At 43.5% G+C, this 13,621-nt stretch overlaps 2 long non-coding RNA genes across 6 annotated transcripts in view; one reads left to right on the plus strand and one right to left on the minus strand.

Annotated features, from left to right (window-relative positions):
* The window catches only part of LOC127664741 (uncharacterized), a 28,335-nt gene extending 17,334 nt beyond the window's left edge, over window positions 1-11,001 (plus strand). The window contains exons 2-3 of the long non-coding RNA XR_007973241.1: window positions 10,449-10,502; window positions 10,597-11,001. This is a non-coding gene — a long non-coding RNA (uncharacterized LOC127664741). The remainder of the gene's footprint in view (window positions 1-10,448; window positions 10,503-10,596) is intronic.
* The window catches only part of LOC127664740 (uncharacterized), a 45,137-nt gene that overhangs the window by 19,733 nt on the left and 11,783 nt on the right, over window positions 1-13,621 (minus strand). For 4 of the 5 annotated variants that reach the window (XR_007973239.1, XR_007973238.1, XR_007973237.1 and 1 more), the window contains one exon: window positions 261-625. This is a non-coding gene — a long non-coding RNA (uncharacterized LOC127664740). The remainder of the gene's footprint in view (window positions 1-260; window positions 626-13,621) is intronic. The other variant, XR_007973240.1, reaches the window with a different exon arrangement.

Below are 13,621 nucleotides of genomic sequence, written 5' to 3' on the forward strand. Positions count from 1 at the left end.
CATTCCTTAACCAGGCGCGGTGGTACATCCCTTTAATATACACACTCTTAAGGCTAAAAAAGGACCAAGGTCAAAAACTTTTGTTTGGTTGTGGTAGTGATAACACAAACAACCCCAAACCCTAGTGACTTAATAAGTCTCGCTGTAAAAGAATGATTAATTGCCATTGACTTTATTTTATAATACCTCTGGGAATTCTAGGAGTGTGTTTCAGGTTTAATTGAGTGTGATGGCTAGTTTTGGTTGTACACTTGACATACCTCAATTGAGGAAATGCCTCCATCAGATTGGTCCTGATGGTGATTCCTGAATGATTATTGATGACAGAAAAGCCTAGAACACTGTTAGCAGAACTACTCCTGGGCAGGTATTCCTGGGTGTATAAAAAAGGTAGCTGGGCAGTAAGTAGCATTCATCCATTGGTTTCTTTTTCAAGTCCTTGGCCTTGACTTCCTGCCCTGGCTTCCATCAGTGATGGGCTGTAACCTGTAAGCCAAACAATGCCTTTCCATCCCAAGCTGGCTATGGTCAGAGTTTCACCATGATAACAGCAAGCTAGGACAACTGTTGATAGAAGAATCACCTTGAGTTTGCACAGCATCACACTATGAGCAGGTATCTCAGCCTGGATGAAAAGGAAAGAGTGAGAAAGAGGGTGAAACACTAGTACTCATTTCTTTCTCCTTCCTTAATGTGACCAACTAACTCATGCTCCTGTCGCCATGCTGGCCATGACGCACTGTGTCCTTCAAACTGTGAGCCAAAGCAAATCCCAGAAGACAAGAAACTAAGCATCAGACAGTCAAAAGAACTGCTAGATGTTGGTATAATTTTTTTTTTTTCAGGGAGTAGCACTATTAGGAGGTGTGGACTTGTTGGAGGAAGTGTGTCACTGTGGGGGTGGGCTTTGAGAGGACTTCCTCCTAGTTGCCTGGAAGTCAGTCTTCTCCTATTTGCCTTTGGAACAAGGTGTAGAACTCTCAGCTTTTCCAGTGCTGTTCCTACCTGGACGCTGCCCTGCTTCCTGCCATGATGATAACGGACTAAACCTCAGAACCAGCAAGCCAGCCCCAGTTAAATGTTGTCCTTTATAAGAGTTGCCTTGGTCATGGTGTCTCTTCACAGCAATGGAAACCCTCACTAAAACATTTGTGTTTGTTTGGTGTTACTGGTCTGAAGGTGGCCTGTGGACTGGAAAGCAACGGGACTGTTGAAGAACCCACGAGTGGATCATTGTCCACCATTGCTTTTGAAGCTTCCCCTGTGCCTAGACTGAAAATAGGCATTGTGTTCTATATTACATTTCCTGTTTTACAGGCAGAACACAGCTAATACAAATTATTCAAGGGCCTGAATCCTGAACATTTGTACTAGAAATGCTGAGTCCTGTTTCTCCCAAGAAATGACTCATAATTAACACACTGCATTTCACATACAACAAATAGAGAAACCCAGGGATGAATACTGCATGAATATTTTAAACATGCAAAAATTGTGCAAGGTTCCCTTAGGCTTAGTTCACACTGTGCTTTTTGCCTTAGATACTGCAAAGATTTTGAAATCAAAAAGATTTTCATTTTACCTTTTAGGAACATGGTATAATTTATCTGCATGATTGCATTTTAATTAGCATTCCTATTGCCTATTTAAACATTCAAAGATATAAAAACGAACCTACCAAATAGGAATACATATAGCCAAGGTGTTTGCTATCATGATGTTCCTGAGCACTGCCTTGGGATAAGGCTCACAGCAGACTCAAGCTTTAATAGTCTGAACTGGTTCAAAATTAACCCATTTATATGCATGATATTTTACATAGGGGTTAGCCTTAGTAGCGATTGTTGGTAATGATGGATCTTGTACAGCCCTAAGGATCTCTGACATTCTTTGGGAGCAAATTAGTCATTCTTAAAATTAAAAATAAATGATTTTGTAGAGGACATTTTTTTCCCCACGAGGCTTATGTGGTGGTTATGTGTGGTTATGAAGTGACAGGATGATGAAGGGTATCCCCCACTTCCAGTGGGTACACTCAGATTAGGACAAAGAGGTTCACTAGTGTGTGTGACATTGAGGGCCAAGAAGGGCAGGGTGAAGGATTCAACCAATAAGAACAGACTTAATCTTAGAGTCAGGTCCTAGCGCTCATGCTCTCTCTCTGTCTGCTCTGTCTGTCTGTCTGTCTGTCTCTCTTAGATATTTTCTTTACTTACATTTAAAATGTTATCCTGCTTCCTCATTTCCCCTTCAAAAAAATCCCCTATCCCATACCCCTCCCCTGCTCACTAACCCACCCACTCCCACTTCCCTGTCCTGGCATTCCCCTACACTGGGGCAATGAGCCTTCACAAGGTCCTAGTTCTCTTACAACATAGTGGACAGCCATTGCTTAGCCCAACATTTGCTGCTGTTCTGAGAGCATGCTTTCAAAAGTTTGAGCCTAAGCTGATAAGACTCAAAAGTAAAGGAAAAATAAGGAGAATTTGCCTGTCTGGAATAATAGCTTCCAATATCTTTCTAAGGAAGATCTTTGTGGGCTCAGTGGCTGTGGTCCTGCCTAAAAATTTTATCAACTTTTCTCGTAGGGGTCATCAAGGATCAGGTGAGTAATAGGTTGGGCTGCTGGTCAGCTAGCTATGAAGATCCATTAGTGATAAGTCCTCAAAGTGAACCTGCTAATTGGTTTTATATAGTAGTTGATAAATGTTGTATACAATAGTCACGTATAACAGAAAGACATTCAGGTAGCAACAAGGCACATGGATGGTGGGAAACCTCCCTTGATGGAGCATGGCGTGGCTGTTATGACATCACAGCATAATTAACTCATCGTATGTTTCTGGAGATGCTGCTGTTAACACCCTGTTGTGTGACTAGCCCTATAGTCCCTGTAAAACTGTAGCATATGTAATTATGTACCATGTGTAATGCTGATAATGCTAATAAATGACCACGTTGCTTTCTATTTTTATTTTAGTGCATATTCATAATAGGAGTTTACTGAGAAATAGTATATCTTATTATATTGATATCAAATTCATACATATACTGGCATCTATCTATCTATCTATCTATCTCTCTATCTATCCTCTCTCCTTTCCCCTCTCTTCTCCTCCCTTCCCCCATACCTATTCCTATCTCTATCTCTCTATTCCTTCAGGACCTCAGACATCCCAAGGAGACTTCTGTAACTGCCTTTTTGTTACTTTGTGGGTGCTTTTTCCTTTCACCCTTCTCTACCCCTTTTCTTCTACCCTTTCAACTCCCTAACACTAGATAAGAGAGAAAAAATGATAGAGGGGAAGGGAAAGGTTCCCTGAATGAAGTCAGGGGTTAGAAAAGGGACAGTGTTATCTTTAGACTACTTCCTGCTGATTAGGGGCTTCAAGTTTCTTGGGGCAAGTTTGATCTTCATGTCAGGATATCTTATTTCTTCTTGTTGTTTCTTCTTTGCTCACAAATACTTAATGCACCATAACCAATAACAAATAACAAAAAAACAACCATCAACCAATGACAAGATGCCAACTGACCTCAACTTTCAGGGCTCTAGCCATGATGTGCCTTCTGAAAAGTGCCCGGAATTACAAATGTCACCTAATCTTGAAAACCATCTGCAGCTGGCAAAATCACGCCTCTATTAGGGCACACGTGAAGCAAATCATAGTCAGCTGCTGTGGTCAGTTTGAAGCAGCCCGTATCCCTGCACCTGGGATCAGAATGAAAACATATTCTCCCAATATTTCTGTGTTCTTTAAAGAAACCAAAAATCCAAATTTGTCACTACAGACTTCCATAGCAAAGCATGGACTGATTCATCTGCCTCTACCTTGCCAGCACTGTGATTATAAGCATGGCTACCACACTCGGTTTATACAGTGATATAAATCAAACCCAGGCTCTCACACTCTAGAGAAGTACTCTAAGAACTAAGTCATATCCCCAGCCCTGGTCATCACATCTCTTGTTGGCACAAAGAGGCCTTGGCTGGCTATTGACCCTGCATTCTCCAAGTGTCCACTAATAAATATGTGTTGTTTATGAAGCTGTGGTGTTACCAGATGACACGTTTTCAGATGCAGTAACTGTTGACGCGATTTGCTCAACTACCCTGGTCAACCAAGATTTGGACTCATCGGAATGAAATGCAGAAACCCTCCTCAGAAGTCACAATGTGACCAAAAAGTCTCTGGGGGTGGGGGTGGGGAATGCATATGCAGTATCTATACAGTCTCAAAAAGCAACCTAGCAAACTTAGACCCAGAAACACGCGTGTTTAGCAGCCCCGTGACTGACTTACTGTAGGGAACAATTCAGTGGACAAAACTACGCTTTTATGACATTCAGAATAATGCCCGTTCTTGGAAATAGCATGTGGTGATGCAGTGCACGCAGACATACTCCCGTGGTTAAGACGGGTCCTGCTTCCACAGAGGATCCTACATTCAGTTCCCAGCACCTATGCCATTCAGCTTACAACCCCCTGTCACTCTGGCTCCCGGGGCTCTCCCACGCTCTCTCCTGGCCTTTGAGGGCAATTGCATTCAGATGTACCCCCAACCCCTCCCCACAGACACACAAGCATATACATGATTAAAATAAAGCCCCCCTTTTGAAAAAGGTGTCTTAATGATTTAGTTGCTCTAAACAAAACTTCAGCTCCTTATGTGAGATCCCTGCAGTATTCTGGGGCCTGGGTATAGTAAACAGAGAGGTTTGACCTCTGAACTCTTAATGCCCAAACAATGCACCTTAGACTCAATAACTGACATTGCTGATGGCAGAGGCCCCGTCTGATGACTTACTTGTCTTCCTCCATCAAATTCCTCATAAAAGAGAGGGAGGGGCCAGACAATGAGGCAGTAGTGGGGGTGGGGGGCAAGCCAGAATCTTTGTTCCTTCTAGCTCTTCACTAGGGCCTGACAAATGAGAGCGAAAGCACACACTTCCTGCACTTTCTCTGAAGCCAATTAAGCCTTCTCTCCAGTAAACAGGCCTGCCTGTGGTTCCTTTTGTTTAATGCCCCCCCAACACCCCCATTTGTTTAAAGCATTGAAAGTCCTACAACTGCCTGGGCCATCATTCTCCCAGAATACAACCCACACAATGGCCTACTGACAAAGGGAGAAGTCTGGCTGGATCCCTCTATGTTTCAGAGGGTTTCTGGGAGGGGGATTTGTGTGGTCAGAGCAGCGGCGGCCCCACTAGGGCTGACAGGTGGAACACTGTCACCTGGGTTGAGCAGGAGAACTGCTCCTTTGATTGTTGTGAAGCGTAAGCCAGGTGTCACTCAGGTCTCCTTGGCTCTTGTAGTTTTGACTTGAGCTCCACAGGGGTGGGGGTGGGGGAAGGGGGCGACTGCACGGCATAGCCCGGCTGACTTGCAATGATGGTCGCAGGGGTTTTGTTAGGCTCAGCTCCTGCCTTTCTCTCCTCTGCTGCCGCTGTGACCCTCCCCAACACGTGGCAGCATGTCTCAAGCTCGGTTGAAGGAGGGAGAAGAATGTGTTTGTGAGACTGGAAGAATCTATCATCTATCTATCTATCTATCTATCTATCTATCTATCTATCTATCTATTTATCTATCTCATGAGCATCAGCGAGCCACCAATAGTATAGGCCTTAGTCCAAAGTCTCCACTGCTTTCTATTTCCTATCTTTACATTCTTGTTAGTTCTGGGTTAGCTCACCAAAAATTGCTGTGGTTTTACAGAGTCCTATTCTCTGGGTTTCAGTATCGTCATCTGTAAATGGCACAATTCACGGGTTTGCCCCCCTCCCCCAAGCACCATCAACAAGGTCACTAGCCTTGTTGAAGATGTTAGTTTTGAATGGCCAAATGGATACCTGTGGCTTTAACCAGCCCTTCAGGGATGCTGTTGCTGGTTCAAGGTCCAGACTCCCTAAGGTGTGTGTTCTCTCTCGTACCAGCCTTGCTAATGCCTCTTAGACTAAGTCCAGCAAGCTCTTTCAGGCCCAGAGCCTCATGCACTCGTGATAACATCTCCCAGAGACCTGTCGAGTGTGTCCGTGGCGAGCATCTGTGCTCCTGGGCAGAGGAAGGATTCCAATCATGACCAAAGGAACAAGAGAGATGCAAGAACTAGCTCAGTGGCCAAAAAACCTCTCCGTCCAATGGGCAGTCACCCTGAAGCAGAGCCAAATTCATTTCACAGGGTGGCAGGAAAGTTTGGCTCCTGGCCACCGCTCTAGGCTTTACCCACTTGGAGCTGTATGCTTGTCCCGGAAGGAGAACAGAGCGCTCCTTTGTTTGTATTTCCTATCAGGGGATCGGTCTGTGATGAAGATGGTTCCAGAACATGAACCACGTTGTGAGGCTCCCCCTCTTAAAATGGCTGTTGCGCTCTGTCTTAGATGAAGCCAGTGTTAGCGGCCATAGTCAGTTTCAGACTGCAGACCGATTTCTCCTGCTTCTTAAGAATTATTCTCTCCTGCCTCCATCCACTCACTTATCTTTTTAGACTTAGTGTGGGTTTCTTGGGGTCCCTTCCTATCCACAACTGGATCAGGAGTTGTTTTCCAGTGTCTCAGGCACACTGTCCCTCTCTTATAACACAGCTGTCAACATGGCACATCGCATACACAAGTCCTGCTGACAATTAATTTACAGAGAATGACTCGGTGTCTCCTGGACACTCTTTCTCAGACAAATTGTTCCTCTTAGTCATTTGTTTATTTATGTATTGATTAGTTAGCTATCCATACTCCAAAAAGTGGCTATTGCCCAAACATGGGACCTAGTGTCTGTCGCATGGGACCTAGTGTCTGTCGCATGCCATTAAAAAGGGAGCTCACTGTTCTCCATCCTCTTGGTCCTTGTGCTACAGCGGCTTCCGTGCCCTTGGCCTCTGACTGGCGCTCTGCAATGCTGGTCTTCTCAAGGCGCTTCTTTGCATCCTGACTTTTCAATCCCGTTTCCATCTCTATTTTGTCCTTTGTGCAGGACACCAGTTTACCATGCCTATATGTGCTCTCTGCATCCTTACGAACATGCATTATTTTGTGTTTAGAAACCATGTGTGTTTTATGTTTGTATACATGGCATATTAAATTATCTCTTTGTGGATAGCACGAGTGACACATGCCTGTAATGCACACATACTCAGGAGGTGGGAGGCAGGAGGATGTGAGTTTGTGGCTAGCTGATGGTTCACAGCAAAATTCTGTCTCAAAACATAGCAAATGTAAATGAAATGAAACAAACTTCCCTCTGCTTATTTTGTTCTTCTCAGCAAGCTGCCCTGTCTCAGTGCTGCTCTGTGTTGCTGTTCATGACTGCATACTATTCCAGCATCTCTGTCCCCCCACTGACGAGTACCTGTGTAACCTTCAACTCCCATTGCTCCAAATGCCTCTACTAACACACCTATACAGGTCCTCCACACATGTCCACATGGGGACAACTCAATTTTAGGGATGACAGTCCCTATATGCTACATCTATGGCTCAGGGGCAGGACTACTGAGCAGGCCAAGGTGCATGTATATGCATGTGTATATGTATGCATATACATGTGTGTATGTGTGTAGGAGCCTGCTTCAACAGCAAGCCTGTCTGATCTTTCCAGACCTTTCCTTCTTCTGCTGACAGAAGAGTTATATCAAGCCCCATACCATAGATCTACTCAGCATGCCACTTGTGTGTAAGGTAGGTGTCTGGCTAAAAGGACATGTGCCTCATAGATTCCTAAGCATGCTGAAGACCCAGCCCATACTACATCCCTTCTGTGACCCTCCATCATATACAACATGCTACTACTATATTAGGTACAAGCCTCAGTTACAGCATGTATCACAGTACAACACTGGTTATATATATCTTTCTCTTGGTCTCCACTTAATTTTAAGCTTCTGGAGAAGGGAGTAGGGTCACGCGTGTTCTGTGTCACTAGTAGAATGTCAAGTATATAATGAGGACTCAGCAATGCTCTCTGTGATGAGGAAGAGTGGTTTTCAAATTCATTAGAGATTGCCCTCTGATAGTCTAAGTCCAACTGAATAATCTGGTGAGTGAATTTGGTATTATTGGTTGAGTGTATAAAATCTTCTACATCCTTCTATGTTTATGGTTTCTGTTTCCAGGAAAGATCTGGAAACAGAGGACTCACAGGTATTGGAATGGTATTAATAGGGAACAAGATAATGGAGGAATACTTGGGGCAAGCAAACCTTTCAATGCTACCTTGAGTGGTATCGTTTCCTTTGTAAAATGTGAGTATTATAATGAATCTATCCCTCAGATCACCTTTTCTTCCAGGATTTTCTCCTTACAAGTTTTTCAATAATGTGGGTAGATAAACACAGCATAAGGAGTCAGTGTAACTATTTTAATATGGGCCAAATACTATGATGATAGTACACTGATACATATACTAAATAAAGGGTGTCTGATGTTTCATTTTATTGCTAGAAGTCTGCTGCTGAAGGAGGTAGAAAGAATGCAGGAGGCACAGAAGCCTTAGATGGAGAGTCCTTTCTTAGGACTCTCAACGAGTTAGCCCTAGACGCATGATGCTCCTTTGTTGGGCCTTTGGGCACTTGGGTAAGAGCCTCTCCAGTCTCTGTCTGCATGTTCTGTTTCTTTTGTTGAGCACAGTGGCCTCTTCCCATCTGAGTACCAGTCAACGAGCATCTTCAACAAAATATCTTCCTCTACTGCACCATGTTTGAAGAGACATGGTTACTGGGATGCCCCTGAAAGCACAGCAGGAGTAGAGGGCAGCTAGAGGGAGAGTCATACACACATATACTGCACAACATGGCTGCAACCTTTACACAGGACACAGGACAGCTGCCCAGGCATTGACTTAATCGCTTTCGAGAATTAACGGACTTTTTTCCATCTCTGCCAGAGACAGAGAAATGCAGACTCACACACACCCACACCCACACCCATACCCCCCCCACACACACACCACACACACACACACAGGGAAAGAGGGAGGGGGGACGGAAAGAGAAGGGAAGGGGTGAGAGAGTACTGAGCACACACACACACAGTTTGGGATGTGTCATAATAGTTTGGGCTTGTTTGGAACATACATATCTGCAGAGTGATATCTGTACACATATGTATACATACAGACATGCACATTATCAGAGACCTTCTGGTGTAAGCACGTACTGTCCTGGGAACCTATCATGGGAGATTTCTGGTACACACTTTCTACAAAATTCTTCCAAGGACAGCCAGTGAATTCAGGTTTTAGGAAAAAGCAGAGATTTGTTATGATAATACCATTCAACAAGTGTAACATCCTGGCCTCAAACAACTGTCAGGAGAGAAAATAAGTGCTAACGGGGCTTGATTGGGATTTTAATGAGGGATTTCCCCCTCTACGTTACCCTTCCTCAGGCCCCCAACCCCTGGTTAATTTCTCCAGCAGTCTGGTCAAGATCCCTGTGCTTGGGAACTTGGGAGAAGGTTAACAATTCCACTCTGCCAATTAATTGCAGGGACTTTCTTCATCCTGCTCAGCAGGGGTTTTTCTTGCTGGCTGTTGGAGATATAACAATGTACCTTGCCCTCTGTGGTGAATGCATAATGATACATTTATCTAGGGGCAAAGGAAAAAAAAATCCTAGGGGCTCCACTGTCTGCTCCTTGGCACATGTTGTTGAGGCTGGACCAGTCCTTAAGTGAAAGAAAATAAGGAACAGAAATGCCTTCCTTTTCTCTGAGAAAAAAAATGAAACCCAAAGGATGCGGGCACTGACTCACAGCACAAACCAAGAGCTCCCTGTGCTTTTGGCAGCCTATCACAAATGCAGCAGCTCCATTGATCAAAGCTACAATTAGTTTTTATGATATTTACTGTAATTATTTTTGTGGTGCTGTCGACTGAACCTGGAGCCTTATATGTGCTTGATAAGCATCTACTATCAAGCCGTTATTCCCAGCCTTTGAGATATCTCTTTTGCAAAGCCAGGTTGAACAGTTTCTGTAGGATGGCTATGGCTTCCCAGATCTGCATGAAAATCATAGACATGGAGTTGACCAGTTCCTATCAATGTGCTGTGGCTATATATAGCTCAATGGTAGAACCATTGAACTCCCATTAGGGTAGAATGCAATGAGTCCCTGGGTTCCATGTCAGCCCTACAACAGCCAAACCAAACAAAATAAACTCTCCTGCATATATGGAGAGCTACTGTCCTCGTAGGTTAGAGAGCTAAGGATAAAGTGACCTGGCCTAGGTCTTCTGTGGACTGCACAGTCTGAGAGAGAAGACAAAGAGGAGATGGCAAGGGTGCGTAAGACAAAGGCTGGGAGAGTAAAGTTTCAAACAGCCATTTCCAATATCAGTGCTGCTTTTAACCACAGCTTAGTGTAAGGGAGGGGGAGTGGATGGACAGACTTGGATTTCTTTGAGACTTTTCTGGTTTTTTGCCTAATTGAGTATGATGAATGCCTTTGCCTTGTAGTGGCACACAGTGACTTAGGAGGGAGGAAGTCATAAATTCTGCTGTGAAAACAGGGTAAGTAAAGGGCCCCAAAGGACTTGGTTTTTAAGATCCAGCTGAATTCTACCGTAAACCTTAACAATCCAATGTTTTATCTTTTCTTAACTAGGAGCATTTGTTACCACTGAAGGATGTATGGGAGTCATCGGTGGAAGGAATGGAAAAATGAGGAAGAAATATGTGATTGAAGGGAAGGGCAGGAAACAGGCATGAGTCAACAGGGAAGATGTCTTCTGTAGGCAACGTGTTTTCCAGACTTAGAGAGACTTTGATTTGTGGACAACAAGACTATAGGCAGTTCCGTCTGCTTGTAGTTTAGTATTATGTTGATAATTTGGGTTCTGGATGTTTTATTATAGTGTCCCTGTCCTTATTCAACCTGTACATACTAATTATGGGATGGGACTCTTTTCTATGTTGGTCTTATGATGACAAAGAGAAGGGAAGGTTTGGGTCTCATAGTTTCAATAATGTTCTTTGGATCCCCGGAGGGTTTCTAGAAGACTCAGCTCTCACTGCCTCCGTATATGTGCCCCACCTCTTAGGGGACCATTTGACATCCAAATGAACTAGGCCAAAACTACTGCAGAGCCAGGACTGACTGTCTATTTGGATTGGCAGACAGCCTTTTATAGGTACTGTGGTGTGCGCTGTGGTTTGCAGAAGCTCAACTAAGCAAGAATAGAAGGTCCTATCACACCGTCTTGCCAGACCTCATTATCTTGAAAGGGGCAAGATCAAAGTCATTTCATCTGCAGAGATGTCTTTTCTTCCCGAGAGATTATGTTGTGATGGCTTCAAGGCATATTAATACTTGACTTGGCAAGATGCTTTTGGCAGTAATGAAGGGAACCAGTTGGGAAATCTCCAGAGTGCGCCTGGTGGAGATTAAAATATTAACCAGAACTGGAACCTAGTTTTCTTCTCATGCACTAGAGCTCACCCTTCTACTCATGCCCTCAAATTTCTCAACTTTAGAGCAGACAAGCTTTGGCATTCGTGAGAAGCAAGCAGGAACCCAAAGTTGAATTCCTCCTCTTGTTGGCCAAGAGAACATGGAATCTGCAAAGGTGGTGGGTGGGGGCTCTAAGTTGACTTGAAAAAGGTTTAAGGAAAAATAGGAATGGGGGGAATCAAAGACAATAAGAAAAATAGGAGAAAGTTTGTCTACTGGACATTATCCCTGAAGAGTCTCCACTGAGGAAAACTCCCTCACCTTATTGGTAGAAAGAAATCATTAACTTAGAGGATATGGTAGTTTGAATGAGAATGGTCCTCATAAGCGCATACATTTGAATATTTGGTCTCCGGTATGGTAGAACTCTTTGGGAAGGATTAGGAGGTGTGTCTTTGCTGAAGGAGATGTGTCACTGGGGTTAGGCTGGGTTTTGGGGTTCTAAAAGCTCATGCAGTTTCCCATTTAGCTCCCTCTGATTCATGCTGGATCAAGGTGTGAGGTCACAGCTACTGCTCCAGTGCCATGCCTGTCTGCCTGCTGCCATGCTCCCTGCCATGGTGGTCACAGACTCTAACCCTTTGAAACTGTAAGGCACAAGTAAATTCTTTCTTTTATAAATTGCCTTGGCCATAATATCTTATCATAGCAATATAAAATTAACTAAGAAAGAAATACAATGCTTTTCTTCCCCATCTCTTGTACTGGTCTGTTCACAGTGACTTCGTCTAGGAAATAAAACAATAATTAAAAAATAAGATGTCATTCAAAAGACAACAAAAACAATGTAACATTTAGAAACTGATTCAATTATGACTAATCCAGTCCCTGTGGAATAGAACTTAAGTCTCTAATAAGCAATATATATGACGATAACAATAACATGTTCAAATTAACATTACAAAGATTATGATCCTTCTCATTATATATATATAATTTTTTTAGGTACTCAATTTATTTTTGAAAGAAGAAAGGTGCAGCAAAATCCTTTTAACGAAATAGCCTAGTCTATATTAAAAAGAAAACACAAGTGAAATAAAAGGCTTCCTTGGGTGTTAAACTATACAACAAAGCCAGAGTGACACAAGCTGACTCATGAACCAATGGAACAAACTAAATATCTCAGAGACAGACCAAAACTCAAGAGGAACAATGGTAGAACACTACAAACTATCTCAAGACAGACAAATGCTTGGAAGGGCAGGGCAAGCTCTGTTCATGTCTTTGAGTTCTTTCCTGCTTCTACCTTCTTGTTACTTGGCCTGTCAAACAGCACTGGAACTTCTGACTGGAGAGATAAATCCCACCTTTGTGTGTTTTGTGGTTGATCTGTTTGAAACGGGGTCCCATATAATCCAGGTTGGTCTTGAGTTTACTAGATAGCTGAGGAAGACCTTGAACTTCTGATCCCCTACCTCCATCCCCCAAGGCTGGGATTATAGGCAAGTACCACCAAATCTAGTTTTATGCAGGGTTAGGAAGTAAACCCAGGACTTCCTGCATTTCCTAGGCAAGCACTCTACAAGCTTACCTACCTTCCCAACCCCAGAACAGCTACTCTTTGGATGTCCTGCCTAGACATTTAAAGCTTGTGTGACAGCAGGACATGATTCAGGGGTACTGCTTAAGAGAGTGTGTGGATTTGTCCTCTCCCTCATCCTCTTCTGATGATGCTCATAGATGTTCAGAAACTTCTGATGGCCCCGACTACTTAGGGTTGTTTCCTGACCTACTCTAGTCTTCATATACACCTTGAGCCACAAGCATGAGGGGAGGTGTTAGCACGTGGAAATTTGAGAGTGGCCCAGCCATTGTGCTGTTAAGGCATATTAAACATAATATTGCATACATGTCTTTCTTTCAGGAATCCAGAATATTGGGTGAGTGGCAAGGAACACACACTACCCAGGCTGGGAAGTATAGAGCAGATTATTATACAACTGATACACTTCTGAGTGAGATAACGCCCATCTCCACTCATCACACTAGCCCCTTGTCTACAATTCTTTGTACTCCTTTTTCCACCCCACTCTTCTATCCTCATGCTTTTAGGTTGTGTTATAGCGTCTGGAGAGGCAATAACAGTGGTTTAATTAGAATAACATCCTCCACGATATTCTCATGATAGAGAATGGTGATACCATTATTCATGATGCTTTTGACCTTAGGAAAGCGAGGC

Source organism: Apodemus sylvaticus, chromosome 14 (genome assembly GCF_947179515.1).
Source record: "Apodemus sylvaticus chromosome 14, mApoSyl1.1, whole genome shotgun sequence".
NCBI classification, from domain to species: Eukaryota; Metazoa; Chordata; class Mammalia; order Rodentia; family Muridae; genus Apodemus; species Apodemus sylvaticus.